Source organism: Miscanthus floridulus, chromosome 10 (assembly GCF_019320115.1).
Source record: "Miscanthus floridulus cultivar M001 chromosome 10, ASM1932011v1, whole genome shotgun sequence".
Classification (NCBI taxonomy): Eukaryota; Viridiplantae; Streptophyta; class Magnoliopsida; order Poales; family Poaceae; genus Miscanthus; species Miscanthus floridulus.
In genome coordinates, this window is record NC_089589.1 from 66,526,591 (window position 1) to 66,553,308 (window position 26,718).

Sequence of the window (26,718 nt, forward strand, 5' to 3'; positions counted from 1 at the left end):
AGAAGATGATGATGTTGACCTAGAAGTGTACACCTATTCTATTGATATGTAATCCTTATTTTTAGTTGTTTTATATGAATTTTAATTTTATAATTGTTGTGATACTTAAATGTTGATTTTATGGATTGTTTTCTAGGGAGAAAATGATGATACTGACAAATCTGTGGACTTTTCTAAGTTTGTGGTGGCAAGGAACTAGTTAGTATGTTGGACTGCATGAATGGATGGAACAACTATATTGCATGATTGATACTTTTAATGAACATAATATGTATTAATCATGTATGGTTGCATAATGATAGACGTCACCTTCTAGAATTAATATAGCATAAACATTATAAACATGTGTCCTATTTTTTTATAGTAGCTCGAGCTCTTTAACGAGCCGAGCCGAGCTGTCCCTCTCGTAATATTACCGAGCAGAGCCGAGCTAGCTGCCAGCTCGAGCTAGACCTAGCCGAGCCGAGCTGGCTCAATATGCAGACCTACCTGGGGCCAACCTCGACCTCGCTGCTACCCCGGCTCAGCTTCGTGAGTTGCGTGCCGAGCTCAGCATCTCCTCGCTGGCTTCCTCTCTCCTGCAGTTGGTGGTGCCCGAGAAGGAGGACGAGGTTCCCAGCACCTTGCCCAACAGGTGTTTGATGAATTGCTTCATCCTGGTACAGAGCTGTTTCTCGCCTCCATTCAGTTGTAGCTGGGATGCAGTGCCGCATAGGCAACCATGGCCGCCACCTATGCAGTTTGAGATACAGGACATGATCATACAGTGCAACATCTGGTCTCCATTCGGCTGTGGTTGGGATGAGGTGCCGCACAAGCAACCATGGCCACCACCTGTGCAATTTGTGATACTGGGTGATGGTGTTCAAGTCAGGCCTACACTTTGGCCATCCTTTAGTGGTCCGACAACGCGTTTCAAGTGCAATGTCTGTACCTCCCTGATGCTCCTTGACAGTGAAGAACTTCAACAATCTGTACAAATGCAGGCACTATTGAAAGTTCCTTGACCACCACCTGTTTGGAAATTCTTGCCTGGTAGTATTAAGTGGTTTCAGTTGCCTCAGTGGTTGTATCCCTGTCAAAGGCAGCAATATATGTTCCTGACTAAATCACTGTCAATGAAGATTATTGGTTCACTGAATTTCAAGTTGGGTCACAGATGGCGAGTGGAAGGACTTGTCTATTGGATTTATTGCAATCCACAATATACACTGGCTGGGGCCCTTTTCCTTTTGCATCACCTTACTGTTAGAAGAATCAAGATGCTGATTGTGAGCTGGCGTGTACTTATACTACTTGGATGCATGTGCAACATGATGATTCAGTCTATGCAATTGCATGATGATGTGTTCTGCAGGATATTTTGGCTTGACAGCTATGCTAGCGGCATGTATTACAACTGCAGAGACTGCCTGGTTCAAGGTCATTTGGCAGCTATTTGTATTGGTGATCCCAACATACTTTGTACGGCTGAAGCGTGGTGGGCTCGCACAATTTGATTTTCACTCCCTATTTCATGAGTTTGGCATCAGTTGTTGGGGGCTGGATTCATGCAGAGACCCACATTTTGATCATAGCTTGAGAGAAGTGCTGACATTGCTGCTACCTTTGCATTTGAGTGAAGACTTAATCAAGGCTTGCCAACATGGTGGTATTTGCAACAATGTTGGTCTGTTCTTGTGGAATTTGTTGTTTCAGTACAGTTGCTATCATAGTGAAGGGCAACAATTCCTATGCGCTGGCCGTCCTGCTGCTACTATGGCGCTGCCGAGAAGTCCAAGTTACTGCTTTTCAGGGGTTCAGATCATGGAAGCGGCTTACGGGCCAGCTGCCTTTCAAGGAGAGGAGAATGTCAGTGTGGCGTTGTTATGTTCCTCTCCACCACAAGTATTTTCATCATGCATCCTGTTTGGCATATTCTTGGACAAGGACAGATGCTTAGTAAAAAAAGGATGGCAATGGTCTGGACAAGTTTTGCACTATGATTCAGTTCAACTCAGTCTGCTGCGCATGATTCTGATATGAACTTGAGGGCCTGCATAACTCGGAACCTTCTCAGTTGCTTCTCTAACATGATGATCTCAGAGATACAATCTGTCCCCTATATGGTGCTTCCACTATACATATTCAGGCACCATACAGTTCGACAGAATCACCAACGATGCAGTCTTGATACATTTCTTGGTAGCCACTTGGTTAGTTTCCAAGAGATTCTGATCTGGGCTTGGAGCAGCTGGATATCTATTCTCATTGCACAAGTTGGCTGGATCAGATGGTGCTCTCGGAATTCATACCTTGGAGCACGTCCTGAGCAACTATTGTTGATGGGCTTTGTTCATCTTACTACTGGGATACATGTGCTCAGTACTTGGTCCCTGCCTCCACAGAACGCTGATTCGTTGATATCTTCAAGATGTGTTCCAGTGTCGCCTTACAAACTAATGGGTACTAAGGACTGCTCAGTTCAGACCAGGAAACAACAGCGACATCCAGGGACATTTGCAGTAACCATGGCTCTGCAATCCGGCTCAAGACAAGAGGTCTCCAAGGTTTTCATACAGCGGCTCGGGAGCAAGCCGCTTTTCAAGGAGGGGGGGAATGTCAGTACATGTGTATGGAGGGGCTGCCAGCTGGGGCCAGGCTGTCAGGCTCAGTAGTAGCAGTGGATAAAAGCGGAACGATCAGCCAGAAAGAGGGCATCGAATCAATTAACCAGAAACAGAACATCTCTCCTCCCTTGGGTTTACCGTTCATCTTCCTCCCCAACTACCTCTCTCTCTCTTGTACCCAGGTTCCTTCTAGGGTCTTCTAGATCTTTCTCCTGCTGCTCCGACCTCCCTCTCCCCTGAGGTCTTGTACCCTGTGTGAGCATCCTGTCTTCTGCCAACGGCCTAGGAACACATGATGATGGCATCGCCAGTAGCCAGCCTAGGAAGGCAAGGCCCAGGCGTCCAAACCAAAGGTACACCGGTCAGGAATGGGCCAAGTGATGTGCGCTTGCATGCGCGAGACGGACACCTTGCCCTGTATTCTTAAGGAGAAGGCAGTAAGCGAGAGAGGGTATCCAATTGTAAACTGAAATCTGTTATCCTAAAACTAAGCACTCGTCCTCCGAACCCCTGTTCTTCTTCCTCATTGCCGTGCTTCCCAATCCTTCTTCCTACTCCTCTCGATTCCCCTCTGTTGTCCCTCACAAGTGATATCAGAGCCACCATTCCTCGGCTCGATCGATCTCTGGCGCGCTGTGATCCACGATTGCTTGAATCCAACTGATCTGGTCGGTCTAATCTCGATTCAAGTTTGTGAGCTGCAGCTTGAGTTGAGGATTCCATAATTCCAATCAAGGATTCGCGATTTGTCGTGCGCGCCGCCGATCTGGATCCCACCTCCCTCGCTGACCACGAGCACTTCACCCGCCTGCAATGCCACCGCGGCGCCATGAATCCCGAGTTGAAGATGCTCCTCGACAAGATCGACAAGCGCTTCGCCGCCCAGGAGAAGCGCTTCGACAACATCGAGTGCAAGCTCGATTCCACCACGACTTCGTCCACTGCCCGTCTCGACAAACTCGAGTCCGCCGCCCAAGCGTTCGATGAATGGCGTCCAGGAATCGAGGGCGTCGTCGACGATCTGAAGATCGAGGTAAAAAAACTGGCGACCCTGAAGCTGGAAGTCAGGAAGATTTTGAAGTATTGGGAACGCTCTATGGTGGACGTCCCCTCGGCGACCCCAGGCGTGTTCGCGGCCACGCCGCCCACCAAGTCCGCTTCGGCCCCGTCTTCACCGACCACCGTCCTCCACGACACCAAGCCCGCCGTCTCTCCAAACTACCGGGCTGCTGTCGAGGGCAACTACATGGCTGTCGGGCGTGCCTCTGCCGGAATTCTAGCTGAACTGCCCAACGGGCACCGCGTCGATCCTCGGAACCGGGCGGGTGAATTTGGAGTGGTCACCACTCTAATTCCACCCCCCGGAAAGGGTATGTTGCCTTGCCGTCCTGCCACTCCTCTTCCATTACCGTGTCCTCCACCGCATCCACCTCCATGTACCCATGGAAATCATTGGGAGAATGAGTTTCAAGGAGGCAGTGGGGGTGGCCATACCGGCAAACTACCCAAATTTGACTTCCCTAAGTTCGACGGTGATCACCCTAAGCTGTGGATCAAGCAAGCGGTTCATTACTTTGAGTTGTACCACGTCGAGTCTATTGTCTGGGTCCTACGATGCATTTTCAGGGTGCCACGAAATGCTGGCTATCCTCGGTTGAAGATCAACTTGAGTCCACCACTTGGTCTGATTTCTGTGCTCAGCTTCTCTCGCGGTTTGCCCGCGATGAACATGAGTTGTTGCTTCGCCGTATGTTTCAAATTCGTCAAAAGGCTCCAGTTAATGAGTACATTGATAAGTTCATCACTCTCGTAGACCAGCTCAAAGCTTATGCCAAACACCCAGACCCCCTTTACTATACCCAAAGATTTATAGATGGCTTGCGTGATGACATCAGACGAGGCACTGGGAGCAAGCAAGCAACCTTATCAGCGTTATGATCAAGCAGCTGCTGCCAAGACTGCTTGGCAAGGAGCTATGGCTCTTCCTCCACCGCCACCCAAGCCTGCGCTCGGTGACGTCAAGCGCATTGCTGACACGCCTACTTCATCGGTTGAAGAAAGGTTCTAGGCCTTACGTGCTAACCGTCGTGCACGTGGTCTGTGCATCCGATGCGACGCCAAGTGGAGTCGTGGCCACAAATGCTCTGAAGTCGTCCAGCTCCATCTCGTTCAGGAATTGTTGGACATGTTCCTGTTAGGAAACAGAGTACCTCTGAAACGTACATCAGGGCGTAAACATCTTACTTAGATGGAAAAATTGGTTCCTCTACTTCGCCCTGGCATAGTTGCGCCACAGCCGCGTGGACGTCGGTGTCGTGGGAGCTCGGCGCGGTGGAGTCCAGTATAGTGGTGGCGATGCAGAGGCGACGGTGATGCGAGGTGCCGCGGTCCGGTGGTGACAGCGAAGTTAGTGGGTCTTCCCGTCGCTGGCAGCACTCTCTTTAGATCGGGTTAGGTTTAGCTGTTGGTGGGTCACGACGGCTCTGGTCAACCTCGTAGTTAGAGCCCTGATCCCCACCTCTCTTTTAGTGCTGTGCGACAGGGGCCCACCAACCATATTAGGGTTGGGCGCCCCTGATCAGGACACAGATCCAAGGGGGCCTATTGGTGGAGATCAACTAACATTCTCCCCCTTGATCTCACTACCATCTTTCAATTTTATATAATTTACTTTTGTTCATTTCATTACAGATTAGCGCATAGAGCATGTTTCATCGTCACGGTCAATTGCCGATAGATTTAACAGCTACAACACACCACTCTGTTCTAAAATAGGTACTTAACTTTGGGTCTTCTTTTGTCCATGAATTATAGGCTTTCCCTTAAACCCATGCCAGCTATATGTTCTCTGAACACGTTGGGTGGTAAGCCTTTTGTAAGCGGATCCATGAGCATCTTTTTGGTACTTATATGCACAAGACTTATGACATATCTCGGACTTTATCTTTCACAACATAATACTTTATGTCAATGTGTTTGACAGCACCACTTGACTTATTGTTGTGAGCATACTGTACTGTCGGATTATTATCGCAGTATAACTTAAGTGGTCTATAGATGTCGTCAACCACCTTCAAACCGGGTATGAACTTCTTTAGCCAGTTCACCTGCCCCGTTGCCTCATAACACGCTACAAACTCGGCATACATTGTGGACGATGTAGTGACGGTTTGCTTTGAGCTTTTCCATGAAATAGCTCCCCCTGCGAGCGTGAATACATATCCAGACACGGATTTTCTATCATCTCCTGCATAATCAGAATCTGAATATCCCACTATATGGAGTGAATCTGATCTTCTATACGTCATCATGAGGCTTTTCGTTCCTTGCAAATAACGCAAGATTTTTTTACTAATTTCTAGTGTTCTGTTCTAGGATTGCTCTGAAATCTGTCAAGTAACCCGGTAACAAATGCTAAGTCAGGGCGTGTACATACTTGAACATATTGCAAGCTTCCGACAGCTGAAGCATATGGAACCGTTTTCCTTTGATCGATCTCATACTGATTCCTGGGGCATTGAAAATCTCAATATCTATCACCCTTGACTATAGGAGCAGGTGAGGGACTATATTTGTGCATACTGAATTTCTTTAAGATCTTTTCTATGTATGCCTTTTGTGATAGTCCTAATACCCCTTTACTTCTATCTCGGTGAATCTCGATCCCTAGAACGAACGAAGCTTCACCAAGATCTTTCATATCAAATTTTGAGGACAAAAACTTCTTTGTCTCCAGCAGTAGACTAACATCACTACTAGCAAGTAAGATATCATTCACATACAGGACAAGGAAGATAAACTTCCCATTCTTAAACTTTACATAGACACAATTGTCCTCTACATTCTCTTTAAACCCAAAATTCCTTATTGTCTGATCAAACTTCAAGTACCACTGTCTTGAAGCTTGTTTTAATCCATAAATGGATTTCTTTAGGCGGCATCCCATTCGTTCTTTTCCTTCCATGACAAAACCTTTCGGTTGTGCCATGTAAACATTTTCCTCCAAGTCCCCGTTGAGAAATGTTGTCTTTACATCCATATGATGTAATTCTAAATCATAATGTGCCACTAATATCATTATGATTCTGAAGGAATCCTTACATGAGACTGGAGAAAAGGACTCATTCTAATCAATCCCTTCTCTTTGCGTAAAGCCTTTTGTCACAAGTCGCGCTTTATATCTCTCTATATTTCCTTGAGAGTCAAGTTTTGTTTTGTAGACCCATTTATAGCCTACTGTTTTGGCTCATTTAGGAATTATTTCCAGGTCCCAAACTTTATTGGCATTCATAGATTTTATTTCATCTTTCATGGTCTCAAGCCACTTTGATGAATGATCACTTCTCATGGCTTCTTCAAATGAGGTGGGATCATCCTCCATTTGAAATTCCTCAGTGTTGTATACTTCACAGTCAGCAGGAATAGCTGATTTTCTAACTCTTTGAGACCTTCTAGGGGCCTCCACATTTGGCACATCTTCCGTTTGAGGCTGTTGTTGCTCCCCCTCATGTGTGGCAATAGGTTCTACAGGATCCTGAAGAACAGGTTCCTCATCGTCATTCATTGTTGCCACAAGCGGAATAACAACAGGTGCTGGCACCACAGTATCTTGCACTGTCGGTGCAGCGATAGCAGGTAGTGAGAAAATGGCTCATGAATTATCGGAGTGGGTGTATACACCCGCTTCTCTTCAAGGTCAATTTCTCAAGCTACCGTGCTCCCCCTCATCATTTCATCCTCTAGGAAGACAGCGTGTCTTGTTTTCACAAAACTTTGTATGTCTGTCTGGACAGTAGAAACGAAAACCTTTTGACTTTTCTGGGTAGCCAATGAAATGACAACTTACTATTTTGGGATCTAGTTTCTCGATGTTTGGGTTAAATACTTTAGCCTTAGTAGGACTCCCCCACACACGTAAGTGGTTTAGTGAGGGTACTCTTCCTGTCCACAACTCATACGGTGTTTTGGGCACCGACTTACTTGGTGCTCTATTAAGAATATGAATGACAGTTTTTAACGCCTCCATCCACAGGCTCAACGGTAAGGTGGAGTAACTTATCATACTGCGCACCATATCCATTAGGGTACGATTGCGTCTTTCAGCTACTCCATTCTGCTGAGGTTCGCCCGGTGTAGAATACTGGGCTACTATGCTATTCTCCTGTAAGAACCTTGCAAAAGGTCCAGGAACTTGGCCATATGTGGTATGCCGACCGTAGTACTCCCCCCACGGTCGGACCTGACTATCTTAATCTTTAAATTATGTTGGTTTTCAACTTCTGCCTTAAATATCTTAAATTTATCTAATGCTTCTGTTCTTTCTTTGATTAGATAAATGTAGCCATAACGGGACTAATCATCTATGAATGTTATGAATGAATCATAACCATCTACACTCTTTACAGGAAACGGACCACAGATGTCTGTGTGAATAATCTATAAAATTCATGCGCTTCGTTTGGCATCTTTCTTTATTTTCTTTACATACTTTCCTTTTATGCATTCTCTGCATTGTTCTAAATCTAAGAACTCTAATGGAGGAAGAATATCATTCTTAACTAGTATTTCTATTCTCCCCCTCGAAATATGGCCTAAACGACAGTGCCATAATTTCGACGATACATCGTGAGCTCTTTCATTTTCTGTTTATATCCGCAGACGAGGATACATTCTCATTGTCGCACGCAACGTTTCCATCATCGCATACAACGTTCATATCATCACATAGTGATAACAAATAGTATATGCTCTCTTATACTACCATTTTCAGAGTACCTCTCTGTCACCAGCTGCTTTATCAGCTGGGTAGCATATGTCTTTGAAGAGCCAGTGAACTGACTTTATTCTATCGAGGTACTCAGTCACCGTGTCACACTCTGGGATTGAGCCCACAATTACAGGCTCAATCGTGTTCTTTATCACAACAAAAAAATTTCTTGTTGGCAGTGACCCACTTCCTATGCTCAAGGTCGTAGGACATCTTTTTGGATTCAAAATCCCTCTCTTTAGTTGTCCAAGCGGCATCAGCCTTGTTTGTCTCCCTCACCGGTGCCACAGGCTCAGCGGGACATGGTGAGGTGACTACCCAGTCCACCTCAGCCAAGATGAAGGCCAGGTCAATCTTTTTCTTGCACTCCGTGTAGTTGTCACCTTTGAGAGTGGGGATCTCTTTCATACAACCCATCAAGTTGTATCCGCCTTAAAACACAATTCATATAGAGTGAGAACATAAAAAATAACAACAATTGCATGCCTTGATTTCAACGTTGGTCAAAATTAAAACATACAACTGTTCTTATACACTAACTCTACATCACCATTGGGCAGAAATAGAATTAATACATAAAATCATTAAAATTATGATATTGTTATTAACAACGTTGGTCAGAAAATAACATCATAATCATATCAAAATCTCTTTTTCTCCAATTAAATATCACGTTGGTTCAAAATAACTGGAGAATAAACAATTTCTTTAGCAGCGGAAACATGAAAAAATTTATTATCTATTTTTCAGAAGCATTAAACTTTTCTCAAATATTCTCTGAAAAATTATCCCGTTGGTTCAAATTTTAACAGAGATATTAAAGTAGACAAATATCATCAAAAATTGCTTCTAAAAAAATAAAACTTAAACTTGTGTGAACACTGTTCATTTGGCCCAAACCAGCTGAAACAGTGAATTTTGGCCCGACCTGTTTCTGTTCGCGCGGGCGCTGCAGCTTCCTAGGACGCAACCTGGGCCTGGGCCGAATGTTGGCCCGTTCGCTGTTGTCCGTTGATCTGCATCGGATGGTCACGCGCGCACGTCGGTCGAACAAAACCCCCGGCGCGGCGTCCTACCCCGAACCCTAACGCATTCGGCGCCTCCCTTCCTCTCTCTTCGCCGCTCTCCTCTTCCCTTTCAGCGCAACCACAGCGAGCGACCGAGAGCGAGACGCGACGCGGGGATGGCGGCTCCGCCATGGCACCCCTCGCTGGCGCACGCGTGCGGCCGGAGCCACGCGCGGCACCATCGAGCGGCACCACGGTGGTGCCCTTTGGCCCGAGCCCAAGGCGGAGATCGTGCGGCAGCGCTTCTCCCGCCCCGGCGGCTGAGGTTGACTTCCCGTGCGGTGTCCTCGCGACGACCGGCGGTGGAGACGGAGCAGGCGAACCCTAGGTAGGAGCTCCTGACCCTTGTCCGTTCACCTCTTCCCCTTTCTCGTCGTGAGTTAGGGTTAGGGTTTCGTTAGGGTTCGGATTAACCCGATTCAGTTTTTCTCTCGGTTTTGATTCGAGATCGGCGAGATAAACCCTTTCCCTCTTCCCCTTCTTCTCTTTTGGATCTTCTTTCTTTTCTTTTCAGAGTTGAACCGATTTGGGGTTGGGGTTAGGGTTAGGGTTACTGTTCTTCTTCCCCGACGGGTTAGGGTTCGGTTGAACTCTCTACATCTCGATTTCTTTCCTGATTAGGGTTAGGGTTTGACTCACTGGAGTCACTATTCATCTTCCCCAGCGAGTGCTTCATGGGTTAGGGTTCGGCTTGGAGTGCTGAGACCTCTTTCTCTTCTCTTCTCAGATCCGAACGGGCTCTGTTCTTTTCTTGCCGCGCGCCAGCGAAGACGGCGGTGCGGCACCTTTCCCCGTGCGGTGGCGGTGGTGACCAGCAGTTGAGTGACGCCCGCCACCCTCCCGGTCTCTTTTCTATTTTCTTTTACCCGGTTAGGGTTAGGGTTTTAATCCAAAACGGATCGAACCCTCTGTTCGTCTTCGATTTCTTTTTAATTCTCTACCCCATACTAGATCTACACATTGTTAACCCATCTCTGGTACCATTGTTAGGAAACAGAGTACCTCTGAAATGTAGATCAGAGGGTAAACATCTTACTTAGATGGAGAAATTGGTTCCTCTACTTCGCCCTGGCGCAATTGCGCCGCAGCCGCGTGGACGCCGGTGTCGTGGGAGCTTGGCGCGGTGGAGTCCAGCGTAGTGGTGGCGATGTAGAGGCGACGGTGACGCGAGGTGCCGTGGTCCAGTGGTGACGGCGAAGTCAGTGGGTCTTCCCGTCGCTGGCAGCACTCTCTTTAAATCGGGTTAGGTTTAGCTGTTGGTGGGTCACGGCGGCTCCGGTCAACCTCGTAGTTAGAGCCCTGATCCCCACCTCTCTTTATAGTGCTGTGCGACAGGGGCCCACCAACCATATTAAGGTTGGGCGTCCCCGATCAGGGCGCAGATCCAAGGGGGGGCTATTGGTGGAGATCAACTAACAGTTCCCTGAAGATGATGAAGCCGAGCCATCAAGTCCTGATTCTCCACCTGAAGCTCAGATCATGCTACATCTTTGAGTTGCTGCGGCAGTGGGTTCTTCTTCGCCCAAGACACTATTTGACTGGTGAAATTCAGAGGACCTCATTGTCTATTTTCGTCGACTCTGGCAGTTCTCAAACATTTCTCAGTGCTACTGTGGCAGTCCTTGGACGGAGTTCAGAAGTTGCTTCCTGTTGTGCCGGTTCAGGTTGCCAATGGAGCTGTGCTCAATTGTTCATCACACATACCTGCTGCATCTTGGTCAGTCCAGGGCTATCAGTTTACAACTGATCTCAAGTTATTGCAATTGTTAGCTTATGACATGATATTGGGGATTGATTGGCTTTCTAGCTTCAGTCCGATGCAAGTGCACTGGCAGCAGAAGTGGTTGGCAATACCCTATGATGGTGCCACGGCAGTCTTGTTTGGTGACGCTCCTGACCTTCCTGTGGGCTGGGGTGCAGCTGTCCTTACTTCCGTCCCCGGCTGACAGTGCTTCTTCCTCTGCCCAGTCAGTTCCAGAAGAGATCACTCAACTGTTGTCTAAGTTTGCTCCTCTCTTTCAACCACCAACCAGTTACCGCCCAGGCGCGATTGTGATCACTCCATTCCTTTGGTGGGCGGAGCCCAACCTGTATTCATCAGGCCGTATCGCTATGCGCCTCAACTAAAGAATGAGATCGAGCGTCAGGTGGGTGAGATGCTGCAGCAAGGTATTATTCAGAAGAGCACCAGCGCATTTGCTTCGCCTGTTCTGTTGGCCATGAAAAAGGACGGCACATGACATTTTTACGTAGATTATCGCCACCTTAATGCCATCACTGTCAAAGGGAAGTACCCAGTGCCCATCATCGACGAGTTACTGGACGAATTGGCAGGAGCAGCCTACTTCAATAGTCTAGACCTCCAAGCTGGCTTCCATCAAATTCGCATGAAGTCTAGTGAAGAGTATAAGATGGCCTTCCAGACACATTTTGGACAGTTTGAGTTCTGTGTAATGGCCTTCGGTTTGACTGGTGCCCCAGGATCCTTTCAAGATGCCATGAACACGACGTTGGCGCCATATCTTCATCGTTTTGTTCTAGTGTTCTTTGATGACATACTCATTTATAGTCCTACATGGGAGTCCCATCTTGAGCATATTCGATTGATGTTCCATCTTTTGGCCAAGGACCAATGGAAACTGAAAGTGTCAAAATGCTCCTTCGCTCAGACGAAAATCTCTTACCTAGGCCACATGATCAGTGCTGCTGGCGCGGAAACTGACCCAGAGAAGCTCAATGCCATCGCTAACTGGCCGGCACCCACTTCAGTCAAGGAATTGCGCGGATTTCTGGGACTTGCAGGATACTATCGTAAATTTGTGCGGCACTTCGGAATCATCTCCAAGCCCTTAACCAAATTACTGAAGAAAAACTCTCTATTCATTTGGACTGCAGATCATGAAGCTGCTTTCCAAGCACTGAAGGCTGCCCTGTGTCAGTCACCTGTATTGGCCCTCCCCAACTGTGCTCGACCATTTTGTATTGAAACAGATGCATCAGACGCCGGCATCGGTGCAGTTCTCATGCAGGATGGCCAGGCATATCTTAGTAAGGCTCTAGGCCCCAAATCCCGCGGGTTATCAACGTACGAGAAGGAGTACATGGCCATACTTCTCGCAGTGCAAGCCTGGCGTTCTTATCTACAATTCCAGGAATTTGTGATCCTGACGGACCAGAAGAGCCTTACTCAGTTGGGGGATCAGCGTTTGCACACTAATTGGCAACAGAAAGTCTTATCCAAGCTTCTGGGATTGCAATACCGTATTGTTTATGGAAAAGGGTCTGACAACCGTGCCGCAGACGCCCTGTCTCGTCATCCCGCACCCCCTGCTATCTGTGCTTCGGTAACTTCTCTGTTCCTTCTTGGCTATCAATAGTGTCATCTAGCTATGATAATGATCCCTTCACTCAAGCTATTATTGCTAAGTTGGCTTTGGACCCAAGTGTTGTAGCTGATTATTCTTGGAAATCGGGTGTTCTGCGCTATCGTAACAAGATTTGGTTGGGCTCTGATCGTGACATCCAACAGCGTATTATTGCTGAATTTCATGACAGTGCTTGGGGTGGCTGCTCTGGCGTTCCAGTCACATGCGCCCCGCTTAAACAGTACTTCGCGTGGAAAGGTATGAAGAATGCTGTCAGACTGTTTGTTCAATCATGTGCCGTTTGCCAACAGTCTAAGTATGACAGAAGCAAGAACCCCAGGTTGCTCCAGCCCTTGCCAGTACCAGCCTTAGCTTGGCAAATCATTTCAATGCATTTCATTGAGGGTCTGCCCACATCCAGTAAATACAATTGTATATTGGTAGTTGTGGATTTATTCACCAAATACGACCACTTCATCCCTCTGAGCCATCCGTTCACAGCATCAGTGGTAGCTAAGGCATTCCTGGATCATGTCTATCGCCATCATGGCCTGCCTCAGTCTATAGTCTCTAACCGGGATCGAATTTTCACAAGCCAATTCTGGTCGGAACTTTTCAACTTGGCCGGTGTTCAACTATGCCACAGCACAGCATACCACCATCAATCGGATGCTCAGACCGAACGGCTCAACCAGTGCCTTGAAACGTACCTTCGATGCTGTGAAGTGGAGGCAGTGGTTGGCAACGGCCGAGTTCTGGTACAACACTTGCCTTCATTCCGCCATTGGCCGCTCTCCATTTGAAGCTTTGTACGGCTACTCTCCGCGCCTGCTGGTACTTCCAACATCTGATCCTTCTGAGTTCGAGGTAGCTGGGTGGTCTGCTGACCGCGCTGTGATGGACCAAGCTGTTGCAACACCACCTCCATCGCGGCGCACACTGTCTGAAGAAGCAAGCTTACCAGCAGCGCTCTGAACGTCACTTTGAGGTTGGTGATAAAGTTTTTCTGAAGCTTCAGCCTTATGTGCAGTCCTCTTTGGCGCCGCGCTCTCATCAGAAGCTTGCCTTCCGCTTCTTCGGGCCCTATGAAGTTATACAGCGTGTCGGTTCTGTGGCGTACAAGCTTGCTCTGCCTACTCATTCCGCCACTCACCCGGTCTTCTACGTCTCTCAGCTTAAGAATGCTGTGGGTGCAGCTCATCAAATATCACCAACATTACCTTCTGACTTTGCTCTTAAGCTAGCTCCTGAGCAGGTGCTTCAAACACGTTCGGTGCGACGTGGTGACTCGAAGATCCAGCAAGTTCTGATCAAGTGGAACAACTTGCCTCCATCACTTGCCACCTGGGAAGACTATGAAGCTCTTCGCCAAGAGTTCCCGCGCGCCACTGCTTGGGGTCAAGAAGTTTTTCAAGGGAGAGGGGATGTGAGCACCCTGTCTTCTGCCAACGGCCCAGGAACAGATGATGATGGCATCGCCAGTAGCCAGCCCAGGAAGGCAAGGCCCAAGCGTCCAAACCCAAGGTACATCGGTCAGGAAAAGTGATGTGTGCTTGCATGCGCGAGACGGGCACCTTGCCCTGTATTCTTAAGGAGAAGGCAGTAAGCGAGAGAGGGTATCCAATTGTAAACTGAAATCTGTTATCCTAAAACTAAGCACTCGTCCTCCGAACCCCTGTTCTTCTTCCTCGTTGCCGTGCTTCCCAATCCTTCTTCCTACTCCTCTCGATTTCCCTCTGCTGTCCCTCACACCCTGCTACTCCGAATCGAGTTATCAGTGAACTAATCCATCATGGTTGCTAACAGTTATGCAGCAAGTAGAAGTAGTACGCTGTACAATCTGCAATTTGGGCAGGCTGAAAGGTGCTCTTTTGGTCGAAATACATACTGTTCATTAAGAATTAGAAATCCCAGCCACATGTCACAATATTCAGAAATGGAACGCAAGCACTGAAAGTTGAGTTTATACAGAAGCAGTGAAGAAGCATTTTGGCTTCCGTTCTGACTAGAGCAGAGTATAAGTTTTTGCTGCAAATGGTGTTGGGAAATTGAGTATTTCTTATATATATCTCAATTGATGAGATGACACACGATATCGCGACTAATTACAGAATTACAAAAAAAAAAATGAAAGAAACACCCCAAAGAGGAGTAATCATTCAATCGAGGAATTCAGAGCAAGCCGGGGCGAGAGTGGAAGGGGAACTGATGCACAACGATCGGGGGAGCCTTGTCACTCTTCCTCCTCTCCTTGTCCTTAACCCCTGCTGCTGCTCCCTGCTCGCCTCCCTTGCTCATCTTCTCCTCACTTGCCGCCCGCTTCTGCTGCCGCTGCTTAGCCTCTGGATGACCTCCCGATTGCTTACCGACGGCAGCCGGCGACACGGCGGCGACGGCGGCCGCACCGCAGCATCCTCCCAAGAAGCCCAGCACCATGATTGCTGGCCGACGATTGAGCGATATTTCGATCGACGATGTTTTTCCTCAGCTCGATCTTAGGTCGGCCTTAACTCTCCTGGTGGTTATTGCGTTTGTGCTGCTGCTGCTGCTGCGTCTCTGAGTAGCAGAGCAGTTGTATTTATAGGTGGCCGGTTCTGACGAATTGCGTGATGGGGCGGGGTGCTTTTGTTGCTGCGGTCCTGCGGATGCCGGATGGCAATGAGGGGATAAGGGAATCGCAGTCGCAGGGAGGGTAGCTTGAAGCTTCGTCCAAGAAGGCCGGGGTGAACGAGTCTCTTGGACTTGTATTGCTCCATCAGCTTCCGGTTCCGGATATGATGCTGACGCTGCCTTGGTTGCCAAGGTTTCTACTCCCTTGCTTTGACTCGATCGGTAGATGCTCAGCTCGGCGGCGTCCACAGTCAAACCAACGTGGGCTTTGCTACCTACTACTCCCCTAAAATAGTTTACCGATCGAGTGGTGTGCCGGAAAAATAAACGAGAGCGAGGAACTTTCTCGTGTCGTGGCGTCGTGGGAGGAGGCGCTGTCAGGTGAAAACGACCACTCGTCCTGTGAGATTTCTTTACTGCGTTACTCCTTTTCAAATTTCACAACCACTAGTTTTTGTTGTACTAGCATATCTATATTCTATATGCGACGTGGTATTATTATGAAATCAAATTTTAGGAGTTCTTTTTTTTTCAATTTGTTTTGAAGTGCGGCGTGGCCCCTGGATTCTGGCTTCTGAGCATGGGTATGTGGAGTAGCCCGAATTTGATCTGTCGCTGGAAATTAGAATGTCCGCACAAATAATTAATTAATTCATTCATCATGCTAGAGACTACAGAGAGCGAAGGAGTACTATGTTGCAATCTCTACGCGGCCATTTTCTTTTTGCGCACTTCGAAGAAATTTCCTCACCTCATCCCTCGCATGCAAATTACTCCTAATTATGCTTAGTGCTGCTGACCTTTCTACCGTAACTCACAAGTCGGTTTGACTTTGACCGTGCTGATGGAATACAGCAGCGTCAGCAGTCAGCACTGCGTGGGAGTAGGATTCCACCTGCAGCATGCCTGCCTGCCTGCGTGCGTGTGCGCTCCCCATCTATCCCAAAATCTTCAAGAACATCCTTCATCAGCAGAAGGAAATGCCAGCAACTCTACTATAAATAGGACTATATACTACTACGCCCTGCATCAGCAGCACTAGCTAGCTTCAGACACGCAGGCCTAACTCAACATTCAGAACAACCAGCAAGCAAACCACAAGCGCGCGATGGCTCAGCTCGGAATCAGCAGCCCTGCCCGGCCTTTCGGCGCTTCTCCTGAAGCAGCGACGACGAACACAGCGACCTCACCGCTGGCGAAAGCCGGAGATGGAGAGCTGAAGAAGCAGCAACCAGTCCAAGTCCACGGAGCTGGCGAGCAGAAGACGGGAGATGATCAGCTCAAGGTTGCAAAGCTAGAGGGCAAGAAGAAGAAGAAGAAGAAGAACGAGCGAGCACCCATCGTCGTGCACCACTTCCCCTTCCCTTCTCGCCATGGACTGCTGTGATCTCTCGGCCCTGGCTCGTTTGTAATTTCCTTGACGCTCGTCACCTTTACTTCTCGTGTGATTTCTTTGCGTGTTCTGCAGAAGGAAAACAACATATATGATGACACATGAGGTCAATATTAATGGACGATAACCATTATTAGGCTTTTTTCTTCTCAAATACGCAAAAGATCTGTGTATCATTGTAATTAAGAAGAAGAGTTTAGCCATACACACGACACACTTCTCATGAGCGCCCTAGGAGGTCTTACAGTTGTGACTGGACACTCCTAGCACATTGTTTTAAACTTCGATATTACATAAAAGTGAGCAACCGAACTAAAAGCAGCGTAGTAACCTACGGAGCTGGGCGTCTCCGTTGCTGGCCGCGCGACCCTGCTCCGTAATCCGCGAAGAGTTTTCTACAAGTCCTAACATTGGTCGCCGAGAATAGCTCGTCCAGAGCTTCCACTTCGCTCGACGTCAAGTTCCCTGCGAATAAGTCGTCGTATGCTTGCTTGGACGCGGATGAAATTGGAGCTGTCGGCGGTGCAAAGCCCATCCTCTGCATGAGGAGTACCTCGCCAAGCTTGGAGGTCGGAATGTGCGCCAGCGGCTGAGCGGCATTCTGTCTGCTCCTTTTTGGCAGGGGTTGCCTTATGGTTGCCACATTCTGCATCGGTGGGCTGGCGATTAATGACGACATTCCCTTGAGCTGCACCTCCTCGGTGAACCATGCGAGACGCCGGGCAGCTTTGCGAGGCGTGGGCATCGCGTCGCAGGGGGTGGTGCAGTCATCTACGACGCCGGGTGGTCCCGCCAATGGTGGCGTGAGCTGTGGCGGCCCCTGCACTGGCGTCAATAGAGACAAGTCCGTCGTCCACTGAGCAGTTGTCGCCGGGGAACAGGTGTTCACCACTGGTGCTTCAACCTTCTGAGGGACTGCTGCCTGAGTAGGCAGACACTCAGGTGTTGCTGCTCTCATTGGTCGGCTCACGATCAGCAAGGCAGCAAGCTCGTCCAATATCGGGTCGAACGAGACAACCCATGCAGGAGGTCCCGTGCTCGCACACAGCGCCAATGCCAACGGATCTGGCTCAAGGAAGCAAAGTGTAGTAGCAAAAGAAGCGACGTTGTCGGCAGGCGCGCCCCTGCTGTTGTCCCTCGTTGGCTTACTCCGGCGGCGGCGGCGGCGTTGTCGTCGGTAGGTGTTGTCGGCACCCCCCATGGCCCCTTGCGCGGCCCCATCTGTGCTCGGTGGACCGTCGTGTGGCGCCTGAAGGCCGGAGGGTCGCCACGAGCAGAGTGTCGTGACGGGTTGCCACCCTTCGTCGCCGACTTCATAGACCTGGGCCGCTTGCGGTCCCTGGCGAGGCGAGGTGGCGGTAGCCGTGGCAAAGATTTCATGGTGTGTTGTTTTCAAAACTACCATATCAGCTAGACTGTAATGAAATATGGATGAAACAAGAGCTCTCAATGCATAGTTTCATTTATTTTTTCATAGCCTCTATAACATCCAATTCCACGACTCATTTAGAGTTGAAAACGAAGCCAACTGTGATTCATCTAGATGAAAATTATTTCTTCTCTCTCCTTTTAAAAATATTTTCATGTCATAAAAAATGACTGTATGGCACCCTAATGTGGATGAAATCCCCACCAAAACTAGCCATAGTAATGAATACACTGCTTGTAACAACCCAAACATTGCATATGTTGATAATCCTATTCATCATCCTCGTTGTATCAATAAAAAAACATAATTCTGAAAATTCATTGTCAAAAGCTATTAAGCCTAGCATTACTTTTGCAGTGACGGATAGTCTGGAAACCGTCTCGAACGGTTCAATATATATCAGCGGCTCAAAGTCAGTTAGAGTGTGTCCTGACGTACTATCTGGCAGCACCACCGTACCATAGTCAACAAGCAGCAATCAGAGTTGAGCTATCGGGGAGTAAAATGCACCAGCGGCCCCGCCCTAAACTTGGTAATAATGGCTCTAGACTGGACCCGTTGGACCTTTGACATATCATGTGCCTAGTTCATATATGTGGATGTGCATTTTGGAAGTTTTATGACCTAAATGATATCCTCTGCCGAGTTTAAGTGCCGTTGGTGCATTTTACTGTTGTCCTGCTGCTCTCCTCTCACCAGCACCACTTGCTAGGTGAGCTGGCACCATCTCCAGCTCTAACACATTAGCCACTCACACCACTCTCTCCCACTCTCCTACATATTCCTCTATCACTCACCCAAGAACAAGAAGAACGCCTAAGGAGGAGGAAGAATGAGAAGGTGAAGGCTAGGAAGAGGAAGGAGTCAAGGACGCCCCAAGCACCTCCGTAACCTCAGTCTATCACCATTGCTTATGTTAGGAGAGCTCTAATCCCCTTGTATTGGTGTTGGAGCAAGAAGACAGCAATGGAGAAGAAGGAGAAATAAGGAGCCTATCCATACCTCACTACTAATTTCTCTAGGCACATCTTGGTCTAAGGATGGTGAATCGCCTTAAGCCATCCATGCAATCCTAGAGACCAATTTAGTTTTTTTTTTGAAAGAATAGAGACCAATTTAGTTGGTATCACCCTTAGCAAAATCACCAAATATGACATTAAGCTTCACCAAAGCATAATCTAGGATATCCACCTTGGTAGATTAGCTCTAAAGGTCCTTAGAAACACCTTAGAACAAGATGAACACAAATCCCCAACTCAATCTACACTTAGTAGCCCTGGATTTGGATTTTTGAGTGCCTAATGTGCACTGACACATAGTCCGCCCGCACCACCTATGAACGGTCCAACGAAACAAACCTGGCAATCAGTGGCGGATGCACGATGCGGGATAAGGGGGGGCTAAAACAATGGAGATGTTGATTTGCATGAAGATTTAATGGTGAAATCAAGCTTTTGCTACAGTGATTAGGCTTGAAATCAAGACATTAGGGGGGGCTGGAGCCCCCCCAGCCCCCCCTTTGGATCCGCCACTGCTGGCAATAGATAGGCTACCTATGGCCTGTCTGCTTGTGTAGCCGAACGGTCGATGAAAGTAACAGTTAGTTGTTTTTGCTCTTAAAACACTATATGATCACACACGGACAGTTCACCACTACTATAGCGGACGGTCTGAGCACATTTTTTTCTCTCTAGTATATGAAGAGAGGGTCCTTTTGTGATATGCACGTAGTAGTGGCGGATCTAGGATTTCGATCATGAAGGTACGGACCTAGATGATGTAATTTGCTGACGATATAATACGACAGCCAAATGACAATAAAATAGTTTGGCAGACCGATCTATTAGTTTCTTGCTGAATCGGAGCGGGAAGAAATCTTGTTCGCTTTATTGAGTATAGTACATAAAAAAGCTAGATCAATGTTTCTCTTAGTGCCATGATGTTCTACAACAACAACATTATTTATTTATCAAGTAATATACAGACGTTTTTCCTAAAACATTTTTTTGGTTATTAAACAAAATCAAGAACCAAGCTTACAATTTTATATTATTACGATGGTTTGGAAGGAAAAGGAGTCAACTTTTTTTAAAAAATAACTGATTAATTCGTTGTCATTTTTATCTTATATTTGTGTCGTGTGTATTGAACATTTTGGGTTCCCGGGCTAAAGAAAAAAGAGTGCTAGTATAGGGCTACAAGCTATTTCCCTCCTGGATGAGCACTTGAGCTTTAAATATTGCTATTTGATAAAGTGTACTAGGTATATAATATATATACTTCTTGTTTCTACAAAAATTTTGGGGGTACAGCACCTATACTAGATCCGCCCCTGGCACGTAGGGATGACTCGCCTGTACTACTAGATGGTCCACCAACATGACACTTAGTCAAATAGCTCCTAGGATCACTGTGAGCATAGATAGATGGTTCGATAGCATCGTCCAGCAGTCCAGGCAGACTTTCACTCCCCAATGTGGAGAGACACGTTTCATGTCATGTCTTGACATCACCTCAGGGATAGAAGATCCACTGACCTATTCTATCTCCATTCCAGTAAGGGTCCTTCTTGTGATACATCCAAATAGACAATCCAACACACCGATCTGATAATCTGTAAGAGCACCCTAGAGTTGCACGTCTAAAAAAACTATGCACAAATCTTCTTCACTGATCTAGAAAAAATATCCACGAGATTGCAAATCTCCACCCACAAAAGCAAGCATAGGCGGGGAGAAGGGGGATGGGGTAGGAGAAAAAGAAGATAAGAAAAAGTGTCCCTGGCATGGTCTTTGTATTAATCTTTGTTGCACCAGACGGGATGACATGACAAGGCCGCCTGTCACACCAGGAGGGATGGTGTGACAAGATGTCATGCCAGGAGGGACGGTGTGATAGAGCGGGCCCCGCAACCCTGCCATGCTGGTATGGATATAGATGGCCAACAGGCCGGCACGGTACGGGCCCGTGAAAGCACGACCCGATAGGGGTCGGGCCGGCACGGCACGTCAGGCCTCCCGGGTCGGGCCGAGCTGGGCTTCGTGCCTGGCCGACGGCCCAGGCACGGCCTGCTGGACTGTTTTTCGTGCCGGGCCGGCCCGGTAAGCACGACCTGTCAGGGAGGCTAGGCCAGCCCAAGGCCCGTTTCAGCAGGCGATGACGGCGTCGAGGTCGAGGGGGCCGCCGGCCGCGTCGGCGGCATCAGAGAGAGGAAAGGGAAGAACATGAGGGGCAGCACGGGAGCGTGGTGGCGGCGGCGGTGCATGGAGCCATGGAGGAGGCCTCGAGGCAGATCCACAGCGTCAATGACCATGGCAAGCTCAAGCTTGTTCATCTCATTCTAGTAAGAAAAATCGAAAAAAACAACAAAAATCATAGGGCTCTAGATCTTACGGGTCAATCACAAGTCCACAACACCACAAAAGAAATAGGAAAATAGGGGAATCGGACAAAAGTCATGCATTCACACAAATCAGAGAAAAGGGAGAGGGAGCTCGGAGGAGAGACACGCTGTCTGTGCCCGGATCCATGGGGGAGGAGGCCGCTGTGCCGCCCCTACGCACGGATCCAAGGGGGAGGAGGACTCTATGCCGCCCCTACGCGTGGATCCATGGGGAGGAGGCCTCTGTGCCGCCCCTGCGCATGGATTCGAGGGGGAGGAGGACTCTACGCCGCCCTGCGCGTGGATCCGTGGGGAGGAGGCCTCTACGCCGCCCCTACGCATGGATCCGAGGTGGAGGAGGACTCTATGCCGCCCCTGCACGTGGATCCGTGGGGAGGAGGCCGCCCTGCGAGGAAGAAGGGAGGACGCCGTGGGAAGAGGCCGCCGCGCTACGCCACCGTGCGTGCGGTTCTGAGGGGAGGGGCCATCGCCGCGCCCTGAGCTCAGTTATGAGGGAGGTAGAGCGGAGAGGCCGAGAGGGAGAGGGGAGAGGCGGAGCGGGGATGGGCGATGGGCGATGGCTGCTGTGTGGGCGTGGGGCTGCGCCGCCTGCGCGGGGCCATATGAGGAGGAGAGGGAGGCAACAGGCCGGTCCGCTAGCGGACCGCCGGCTCTGTAGCAGGCCGTGCCGTGCCGGCCCATGTGCCTGGGGTAAGGTCCAGGCACGGCCTGCTCCTCTGGACCGGGCTAGCCCGGGCCCGCTAGCCTCCGTGCCGGGCCGTGCTTGGGCCGGGCCAAAAAAAAGGGCCTTGGGCCGGGCTGACGGGCTCGGGCTGCATGGCCAACTATGGGTATGGATCACCCTTAGGTGTGAGCATGATGAACCCTGTCATGCTTGGTGTAACGTCGTGACAAAAAAAGTTAGATCCATAAATACTTTTCCCACCAGGTTTTTATTAAAATAATAATTAAAAATGTTAAAAATAATGTAGAAAAGGCCCAAAGTATAATAAAATAAGGGTCCTTTGATCCCATGGTCTAAAGTTTAGTTTGTTAAAGTTGCTAAACTGTAGGTCACTTGAGCTCAGTTGTGTGGTCTAATGAACTAATGTCTTCTTTTACGAGGTTAGCTAAATTTTGGACCCCACTTTAGACCATTTGTTTGAAGCTTCAAAAGTTAAAGTGGTAAAAAATTTAGTGGCTAAACTTTAGATCATAAGATCCAAATTGGACTTAAGTGGCATGATCGCCAATGTGACACTTTAACTAGAGACTTATGTGAAATATGTTATTTCAGATAGATATAAACTCTATACTGTGAAATCTTCGATTGTTGATTCCCTAGTAATATCATTCATTTTTTCATATTTTATAAACTTGGGTCCCGTTCGCTGGTCTGAAACTTGGCTGAAACTGGCTGAAAACATTGTGCCGACTGAATTGTTGTGAGAGGCAAACACCGACTGAAAAAAAGCCGAACAAACCGAATATGGGGTAAGCCAAACAGGGCCTTGTAGTGATTCATTATTAATTTTGCTAGTAGTTTCTTTACGGTCTGAATCTACATTATTATTTATACCATGCTGGTCAAAATTTAAAAAATAGCAAATCCAAATAATAGAAATAACTACCATATGTATTTTCTGCTCATTACATTTTTTTTATTTCTGATGAGGACTGCCATTGCATTTATATACGATTAGGTTGATCTTTCAGGTGATCTTCCTCACCAAAAACTCATAAGTGTTTTTTTTGCAAGGATGTGTTTTATTTTCTCATGTATAAAACTCATGTATTTGCGTGACCATTTCCCCACAAAAACACATGTTATATTTCATTTTCTTATATATAAAACCATTCGTGGCATTTGGGGTTCGTTTGGATCAGCCGAATAGATTCTGTTTGGCTTACCCTATATTCGGCTTGTTTGGCTTTTTTTTTAGCCGGAATAGTGTTTTTCTCTCACAACAATTCAGCCGGAACAGTGTTTTTCAGCCAGTTTCAGACCAGCGAACGGGGCCATATATAAAGAAATGGTAGCTTATATCGATAAAAGAGATCATCCGTCATCATCCCAGAGGACCGTCAATCCGCTGCATGAGTTGATCGGTTTTGCATGAACCAAAAAATCTTGCAGTGGCAAGTTGGTATGAAAGAACGTGCGTGTACTCGAAGTCCTTTTCATGGTGACAGACAAGTCAAGAGTGACTGAATTTAACTGTGATTATGTGTAGGCAACTTGCCTCGAGTTCATGCTGACATTTCCACTCCCCATTTTCCACATTCCTTCACGAGGAAGTTCCTCTCTCCTAGCTTGCAAAATCACCAAATAAGTGACGTGTGAGTTTGTCTTGGTTAGTTAGCACTACACAACAATTGATGGCCAACCTTGGTGGTGAAGGTACACAACTTCGAGTCAGCACGACTCGTCTCTCTTCAGCAGCTGGGAGCCTGAACCCCATCCTTCAACACAAAGAAATGTTTCCAGCTCCCTTATAAATAAGTTCCTGAATCAGTAACACTTCACACACAGAAAAACTAGCAAAACACCAACCCAAGAGTAGTTTGTTGTCATCAGAAAAAAAAAACACGCGAGATGGTTCTGGGACTGTGCAGATGCTTTGGAGCGGCTCCTGCGGTAGAGGGAAAGAAGCCGCCACCTGCATCAGAAGAACCTAAGAAGCAGAAGGCAGCCAGAGGTCAGGAAGCAGCTAGTGGCGAAGCAAGTGAGCCAAACATGGCGGTTGAAAGGGCCATGGTAGTAAAGGAGAAGACAGCACCAGTAGTTATGCATCAGTTCCCCTTTCATTCTCGGCCTGGCCTGCTGTAATTTTGCTTGGTTCTTTTGTGACCTCAGCTCTTTCGTCTTGGGTCTGGTTTGGGACATGCGTGGTTTTCGTTCGAGCAAGAAGCTTGTAAACTTTTATGTTCTTGCTCTCAGAAGTTAGGGAAGCATGCAGTAGTAGGGAGAGAGAGGGAGAGACTGATATCTCTTCTGTAGCAAGCTTGTGGTTGTTTCAGTTCTTGATGCTTCTTCAGTGATCACAACAGTAATAATATCCTGTACTCTGAGAATTGCATGGATAAGTTCTAGGACAAGACTTTGACCAACAATTACTATTTAATACATGAATTTTAACACAAACTTGATAGATTCGTTAAACATTAATAAGTACGTATGATTACTATTTCTAGCACATGAATGACATGTTAACGGAGTAATCGGAGTACTTTCGATCTTTGATTCCGGTGACATAATTTATATGGACCTTAATGTATTTTCCGAAATAAACTTCAAAATTATTTTACTTTGTACTTAAATCATAAAAGTGTATTGGAATAATAAGAATCTATTTTACATTTTTCAAGTTTATTATACACTAGCACCGTGCTCCTCTACGGTCCAGAATGATTTAAGAAACATAAGTATAAGTATACCACCTCTGTCCCTCGATAAATAGATTCCTGAAGTTGTCTTAAGTCAAAAATTTTAGGGTTATTTGGATTTTTGCCATTACAATTTCTTAAGTTTTGAAGAATGTCATTACTATTCTTCTTATTGGAAACTTGCCATTACCATTCTGCTTCCCTCTCACCCTTGCCCTTTTCTACGTCTGGAGCGTAGTTAGGCCCGCCTGTAGGTGCCGTATTTTCGTATGGGCCCGTATTACCCCTGTACGAGAGGATAAGGCTGAGCAGCACGCCCCTGTTCTTCTTTGCCGCCCCCGTTCTTCACTTCCCCCTTCTCTGCCGCACGCCCGTGCCACCCCGCAGGTGATTGCGAAGTGCGACAGGTGATCGATAGGTACCTCGGCGAGGCGCTGGCGGCGCTCGCTGCGGCGGCGCATGACACCGAGGATGCGGATGACGCGGCGGTGGCGGCGCTCGGCCTGGTGACCTCCGCTCTGGAGATGTCGCCCCGGGCCGAGGCAGCGCTGGAGCTCCGGGCGCGCGCGCTCCTCACGCTTAGGCGCTACCGCGACGTCGCCGACATGCTCCGCGACTACATCCCCAGCTGCGCCAAGTCGTGCTCGGGCGACGACGCCACCACCACCACCTCGTCCTGCTCGTCTGGCTCCGGGGCAGAGCTCCTGTCCCCGGACCGCGACCGCTTCGACGCCGGCGCCACCCGCTTCCTCTGCTGCCTCGACGTATCCGACCTTAAGCGCCGCCTCGTCGCCAGCTTCTCCAGGAGCTCCAGCACGGAGGCCCAGTGGAGGTACTTGGTCCTGGGCCAAGCTTACTTCCACCTCGGCCTGATGGAGGACGCGGTGGTGCTCCTCCAAACCGGCCGCCGCCTGGCCACCGCGGCGTTCCGGCGCGAGAGCGTGTGCTTGTCGGAGGACAGCTTCTCGCCGTCGAACCTGCTGATGGCCAACAACGCCGCTCCCGCCGACAGAAGTACGTCGTCCTCCAATTAGTCCAGCTCTACAACAGCGTCCGAGGCGGAGTCCGTGTCGCAGCTGCTCGCGCACGTGAAGCTCCTCCGCCGCCGCCGCGCCGCGGCGGTGGCGGCGCTGGACGCCGCCCTCCCCGGCGAGGCCGTGCGGCATTTCAACCGACTCGAGCTGGTTCTTCGCCGCCATCAACCTTCGCATCTTCGTCGCCGGCACGCTCGTGTCGTGGCTGGAGCAGAACGTGTCGTGGGCGCTCGGCTTCGGCATCGGCACGGCCTGCTTCTTCGTGGCCGCGCTCGCCTTCGTGGCGGGCACGCCCTGCTACAGGGTGCAGATGCCGACGGGCAGCCCGCTCAAGGACATCATCTGGGTGCTCGTCGCCGCCTTCAGGAAGCGCAACGTGAGGATGGAAAGGGACGACGGCATATTTATTTATTTGTTCCCTAACACAATATGCTTGTGTATATATATATATACACACGCTCTATTCTACATCCTAGGTGTAGAATACTATTCTAAACCAAACTGTTATACCGAGCAAAATTCAGTATTGTTCAGTAGTTGTGTTTCAGTATTATTCAATATTTTTGAGGTACTGGGTGTAGTACTGACTGATACTGAACGCGGTTCAGTAATACTCAGTATTTTTTCAGGTCAGTTTTGGCTTGTGGTGTAAAATAATATTCTGCGCTGCCGTAT

General features: G+C 48.3%; 1 pseudogene; it reads right to left on the minus strand.

Moving 5' to 3' along the window:
- Window positions 1–24,932: 24,932 nt before the first annotated feature.
- Window positions 24,933–26,445, minus strand: LOC136488800 (uncharacterized; annotated as a pseudogene).
- Window positions 26,446–26,718: the final 273 nt, after the last annotated feature.